The sequence below is a fragment of the Arachis ipaensis genome, chromosome B5 (genome assembly GCF_059453495.1).
Source record: "Arachis ipaensis isolate K30076 ecotype BB chromosome B5, ASM5945349v1, whole genome shotgun sequence".
NCBI lineage: Eukaryota > Viridiplantae > Streptophyta > Magnoliopsida > Fabales > Fabaceae > Arachis > Arachis ipaensis.
The window spans coordinates 120,079,581-120,086,827 of record NC_142440.1 but is presented as its reverse complement, the minus strand read 5'-3'; positions in this window follow the sequence as shown (position 1 = coordinate 120,086,827).

Here is a 7,247-nt window from a genome sequence, read left to right as displayed (position 1 = left end):
GAGCTTGAAGTCTACACGTGGAGAGGTCATTCTTGGAGTTGAACGCCAGCTTTTGTGCCATTTTGGGCGTTGAACTCCACTTTGCAACTTGTTTCTGGCGCTGGACGCCAGAATTGGGCAGAGAGCTGGCGTTGAACGCCAGTTTGCATCGTCTAAACTTGGGTAAAGTATGAACTATTATATATTGCTGGAAAGCCCTGGATGTCTACTTTCCAACGCAATTAGAAGCGCGCCATTTTAAGTTCTGTAGCTCCAGAAAATTCATTTTGAGTGCAGGGAGGTCAGAATCCAACAGCATCAGCAGTCCTTCTTCAACCTCTGAATCTGATTTTTGCTCAAGTCCCTCAATTTCAGCCAGAAAATACCTGAAATCACAGAAAAATACACAAACTCATAGTAAAGTCCAGAAATGTGAATTTAACATAAAAACTAATGAAAACATCCCTAAAAGTAACTAGATTCTACTAAAAACATACTAAAAACAATGCCAAAAAGCGTATAAATTATCCGCTCATCAGTCAGCTGAGTAAGAGGATCCCAGAGATCCCTTCCAACACTCTTCCAAGCAACATCGAGATGAATCCAAAGGAATAGTGCAAGGCCCTCATGATGGAGGTGGTGACCGAACCCAATGAGGAGCCTGCGATTGAGGAGCTCAAGGAAATCAAAGCTCATGAGGAGACTGATAGTGCCACCTTGCATGCCCCTTTGCTGATAGAGGAACCTGAGGAATACTCTTCTTCAGACGAGGATGAAGAGTCCAAGGAAGAGCAAATTGGTCGATACCTAGCAATCCTCAGGAAGCTGAAGGCCAACTCTTCTCATACAGAGGTGTTGGAGGAGTGAGATGAGCCTATGGTACTGGACAAGGAGTGCATTTCCTTGGTCCAGAAGAAGCTTCCTCAAAAGCTACCGGATCCCGAAAGCTTTCTGATTCACTGTACTATAGGGACCATCACCTTTGAGAAGGCACTATGTGACCTTGGCTCAAGCATCAACATCATTCCTCTCTCTGTAGAGGCTAGGAATTCTAGAGGTACAACGTTCTAAGATCTCATTAGAGATGGCAGACAAGTCCCTAAAAAGGGCATATGGTATGGTGGAAGATGTCCTAGTGAAGGTTGAAGACCTTTTACATCCCTGCTAATTTTGTAATCCTAGACAATGGGGAGGACAGAGATGAATTCTTCATCCTTCGAAGGCCTTTCCTAGCTACTGCTAAAGCCATAATTGATGTGGAAAGAGGAGAGCTAGTTTTGAGGTTGCATGAGGATTGTATCTTGTTCAAAATCCCCAACCCTCAGTCTCCCTCTGACAAAGGCAATACCATCGTGCAACACATAGTGTTGCAGTGATGAGCTATATTTTGTCGATATAGAAGTTTCCAATAGGATTATGTCGTGAGTATAGTCTAAACCAACAAGCTATAGCGCATCAAACATAGAAAATTTGTGTCCATGATTCAAAATCAATAACCGAGAGTATTAGTCTCGAGTCGTTCTCCCTAGGAGTTGCCCTAAGATGCACATAATTGGTTAGGATTTCTCTTGTTGTTTGAGGTTGAATACGAGAAATGTAAGCAAACTTGCATAAAAGCAATGAACAAATGACAAGTTGGCTAAGGGACACTAGAAATTGAACAAAACAAGGGTGAATGACAATCAATCAATGTAAAGGCCTTGGCTAGGGTTGGGAATTGGAATTCCTATCCTCATTGCCTCCAATAATTGTGATAAGAATTGGTTATTGCTCCACTTAGTTAACCTCTAACTATGAAGGAAAGTCAAGTGGAGATAATCAATTTGAGTCCACAAGTCCTAGTCAAATCCTAAGGAAAGACTAGAGTTAGTGTCATTCAAATCAATTAGCAACTTCCAATTATCAATCAATAAAAGGCTTTGACAATTCAAGTGTCTCCAATTATCTAATCCCTAAGCCAAGAGTGAAAATATATTCCATAGCTATAGTTGACATTTTCTCAAACATTTGGTGAAAAAGAATGAAAGACATTGTGAAATTGAGAAGAGAATTTGAATTCAAGTTATCTAATACAAGCAATCAACAACAATAAAGCAATTCATAACAATAAACATGAAATTCCTCAATGCATTAATAGAAATCAAAGTAACAAGATCCAAATCCAAGATCTACAATGCTAGAGTAACAAGAACTCTAATTGAGAATAGAAGAGTGAGATCTACAAACTAGAACAATGTAGAATTGAAATTAAATTCAGATCTAACCAAATGATCTAAGTGAAATTGGAATTGAGAAAGCCAAAACCTAGAGAGAAGTTAGAGTTTCTCTCTCTAGAAACATGAACTCCAAAACTAACTACCAAAAATATCTCAATGTGTGTAATGTGTGAATCCCCTTCAATCCTTGGTCCTTAAGGTCTTTTCCCTCCAAAATTCAGCACAAAACTGGGCCTGAAGCTCCTCAAAAGTCGCCAGTCAAGATTTCACTAAAGAAGTCACATGCCGAGTATCACGCGTACGCGTGGGTCATGCGTACGCGTCGTCTGGGTTTTTGCGATCCACGCGTACGCGTCAGGCATGCGTACGCATCGATAAGAATTCTGCCCAGCCACGTGTATGTGTCCATGTTTGCGCGCTAATCCCAAATCCAGGCTCCCATGCGTGCGCATCGGCTACGCGTGCGCGTCGATGCCAATCCTCCCAAGCTCCATTTTTTATGCACCTTCCACTTATGCATGCTTCCTCCCTCTCTTCTAGACCATTCTTGCCCCTATAAACTTTGAAATGACTCAACAAACTGATCACGGCATCGAATGGTAATAGAGGGAGATGAAAATATAGCATAATCAAGGCATAAAAAGCATGTTTTCAACCATCAAGCAAAATTAGGGAGGAAACATAAAACTATGCATTTTACATGGATAAGTGTGATAGAATGTTGATAGAACCCTCCAAATTCTACACAAAACAAACCCTAAAATTGGGGTTCATCATGCAGCCTTCTCTCTTAGTACAGAGTTTTACAGAGCCCCCATACACCAACTCTAAGTTTGGTGTTGGACAACCATCATCAAGCACTAGGGTAGAGGGATAAGAAGATCCCCACAGAAGGCCTCTCACCTGGCATGAGAGTTGTCTTCACTAAGAATCCAGTCATTCCACACACAGTAAACAGGATCCTATCTCTAGAGCATGTGGAGCTCGCCCATGAGAGCACAGGAAGAAAGTTCACTATTAGGGGTGAAGTTCTAAGCCCCTAACTACCTCCATAATGGAGTTGTCCGTCAAGTTAATGACGGTAAAGAAGCACTTGTTGGGAGGAAACTTAACCATTAGCATAATGTTTTCATTTTCTTTAAGTTTGATATTTTAGTTTTTCTCTTTTGCTTTTTGACGTTTGTGATCATGTCCAGCACTTAGAACAGTGACAGAGACACTCAGAAGTGAAAATAGAACACCCTGGAGAGATCCCCTTGCTGGCGTTGAACGCCAGACAAGGAGGAAGATGGGCGTTCAACGCCCCTTAGGGAGTAAGGAACTAGCGTTGAACGCCAGAAAGGGACCGTTTCGGGCGTTCAATGCCCCAAAGGGAGAGGAAAGCTAGCGTTGAACGCCAGCCAGGGAGCAATGCTGGGCGTTCAACACCCCAATAGGAGTATGGAGCTGGCGTTGAACGGTAGGAAGGGAGCATCCTGGGCGTTCAACACCTAAGAGGGAGCATGGTCTGGTGTTGAACGCCAGCTAGGGAGCAATGATGGGCATTCAACGCCCTAAAAGGAGTAGCCAGGTTTGCATTTTGACCCCCTATGGGCGTTCAACGCCCATTCCTGGCGTTGAATGCCAGGTAGGGGGCTGGCTGCTTGAGTTTGGAAGCTTCTCAGCCAGTGGGTCCCACAGAATCTTCACCTACCCCAACTTTCGTTCTCTCTCCTACTTTCTAAACCTTGAAACCCATACCCTACTTTCCCTCTTCCCTATACGCACTTTTCCCTAAACCCATCATAAATCCCATCACTTTAATTCTCACCAACCCCACCCACTTCAAATTAAAACCTTTCCTACCCATTCTTCCCTCCCATAGCCGAACCCTAACCCTCCCACCCCTATAAATACCCCTTTATTCATCCCATCCTCCTCACACCTAAACACTCTCCACCTCTTACCCTATACACTTGACACAATCTTCTTCTTCCCTCACCCCCGTTTGGCCGAAGACTTCTTTCCCTTTCCCCTCTATATTTTTTTTATCCTTGTACTCTCTTCTTTTTTCTTAATATTTGCTCAAGGACGAGCAAAGTTCTTAAGTTTGGTATTGCAAAAGCTTGCTTTTGACTTTTCCATTCCTAAGTATGGCACCAAAGGCCGACGAATCTTTAAGGAAGAGAAAGGAAAAAGCTCCTGCCTCCACCTCTGAACCGTGAGAATCATGGAGATTCCTCACCAAGGCCCACCAAGATCACTTCTATGCTGTGGTGAGGCACAAAAGGATGATTTCTGAGGACCCCTTTAGGCTCAAGGAGGATGAGTATCCAAAAATCCTTGAAGAAGTCTAGAGAAGGGATTGGAAAATTCTAGCTCATCCTATCTCAACTGTTGGCACACTAATGGTGCAAGAATTCTACGCTAACGCTTGGGTCACGAAGGGGCATGACACTAGTGTGAACCCACAACCTAAGAACTACCGCACCATGGTCCGAGAGCAACTCTTGGACTTCAGCTCAGAAAGTGTGAGGTTGGCATTGCAATTGCCTCAATTGTAAGGTGACCCATACTCCTACATGAAAAGGGTCAACTCTGATTAGAGGTTGGAGCAAGTGCTCGTGGACATCTGTGTGGAGGGAGCCCAATGGAGGCTAGATGCACACGGCAAGCCCTACCAACTGAGTAGGCTTGACCTCAAGCCAATGGCTAGAGGATGGTTGGAGCTTGTGCAACACTCCATCATCTCTACTAGTAACCAGTCTGAAGTTACTACTGACCAGGCAATAATGGTGCATTGCATCATGCTCGGAAATGAAGTGGAGGTGCACGAGGTAATCCCTCAAGAAATATACAAGGTAGCCACAAAAGCCTCCACCAAGGCAAGGCTAGCCTTCCCACATCTCATCCATCGCATGTGCAATTTGGCTGGGATCAACATTCCAGGTGATGCCTGATGAGCGAATAATTTATACGCTTTTTGGCATTATTTTTACATAGTTTTTACATAGTTTTTAGTATGATTTAATTAGTTTTTAAATAAAAATTATATTTATGAACTTTACTATAAGTTTGTGTATTTTTCTGTGATTTCAGGTAATTTCTGGCTGAAATTGAGGGACCTGAGCAAAAATCTGATTCTGAGGCTGAAAAAGGACTGCAGATGCTGTTGGATTCTGACCTCCCTGCACTCAAAATGGATTTTCTGGAGCTACAGAAACCCAAATGGCGCGCTCTCAATTGCGTTGGAAAGTATACATTCAGAGCTTTCCAGAAATATATAATAGTCCATACTTTGCCCGAGTTTAGATGACGCAAACTGGCGTTCAACGCCAACTCTCTGCCCTATTCTGGAGTTAAACGCCAGAAACAGGTTGCAAAGCAAAGTTAAACACCGAAAACAGGTTACAAACTGGCGTTTAACTCCAAGTAAGACCTCTACATGTGAAAGCTTCAATGCTCAGTCCAAGCACACACCAAGTGGGCCCGGAAGTGGATTTCTGCATCATTTACTTATCTCTGTAAACTCTAGTAACTAGTTTAGTATAAATAGAACTTTTTACTATTGTACTAGGGGTCTCTTTCCCTATTTTCAAATTCATATGCCATTTGGGGAAGCTGGCTATTCGGCCATGCCTAGACCTTGTTCTTATGTATTTTCAACGGTAGAGTTTCTATACACCATAGATTAAGGTGTGGAGCTCTGCTGTTCCTCATGAATTAATGCAAAGTACTATTATTTTTCTATTCAACTCAAGCCTATTTCTTCTCTAAGATATTCATTCGTACACAAAAACATGATGAATGTGATGATTATGTGACACTCATCATCATTCTCACCTATGAACGCGTGCCTGACAACCACTTCTGTTCTACATGCAAACAAGCTTGAATGTGTATCTCTTAGCCTCCTGATCGTGAGATCAAAGTCTTTGTGGTATAGGCTAGAATTATTGGCGGTCATTCTTGAGATCCGGAAAGTCTAAACCTTGTCTGTGGTATTTCGAGTAGGATCTGGGAAGGGATGGCTGTGACGAGCTTCAAACTTGCGAGTGCTGGGCGTAGTGACAGACGCAAAAGGATTACTGAATCCTATTCCAGTATGATCGAGAACCGACAGATGATTAGCCGTACGGTGACAGCGCATTTTAGACCATTTTTACTGAGAGGACGGGATGTAGCTATTGACAACGGTGATACCCAACATACAGCTTGCAATAGAAAGGAGTATGAAGGATTGGATGAAAGCAGTAGGAAAGCAGAGATTCAGAAGGAATTGAGCATCTCCATACGCTTATCTGAAATTCTCACCAATGAATTACATAAGTATCTCTATCTTTATTTTATGTTTTATTTATCTTTTAATTATTAAAACTCTATAACCATTTGAATCCGCCTGACTGAGATTTACAAGGTGACCATAGCTTGCTTCAAGCCGACAATCTCCGTGGGATCGACCCTTACTCACGTAAGGTTTATTACTTGGACGACCCAGTGCACTTGCTGGTTAGTTGTGCGAGATTGTGAAGAAGAACTAAGATTAAGAGAAGATCAGAGAAGGCTAATGGAGAAACAGCTGAGGCAAGTGCGTGACATAGAGGAGATCAAACGCTCCATTGGATTCTCCAGGGGAAGCAGCACCTGCCGCTACTAAGGTTGTTGAGTCCCATTACATCTCCCTCTATTTTACTTTTGTTTGTACTGTACTTTAATTTACTGTCTATTTTCTTTTCTAAGTTCATGATCACGTTTAGTATTTTGTTTTCTAGTTTTATTTTGGTTATAAGATATCCTCTGTATCCCCACCATGCTTAAAAGAAAAATTATTTGAAAAAGAAACAGTGAGATACATAAGCTTTAAGTATATCATGAGTCATTCCAATTAATTTGATGTGGTGGCCTTGAATTTATCTTCTGAATGTATGAATTAACAGTGCATGATTGATATTGAAGTTGAGTGTATCGGCTCTTGACGAACAGTGAGTTTAGCAAAGTATTACTGACTCTCTGAAAAATAAAAAAATATTGATTCTTGATGCAAGAAAACGCATCAGAAAAAGAAAAGAAGAA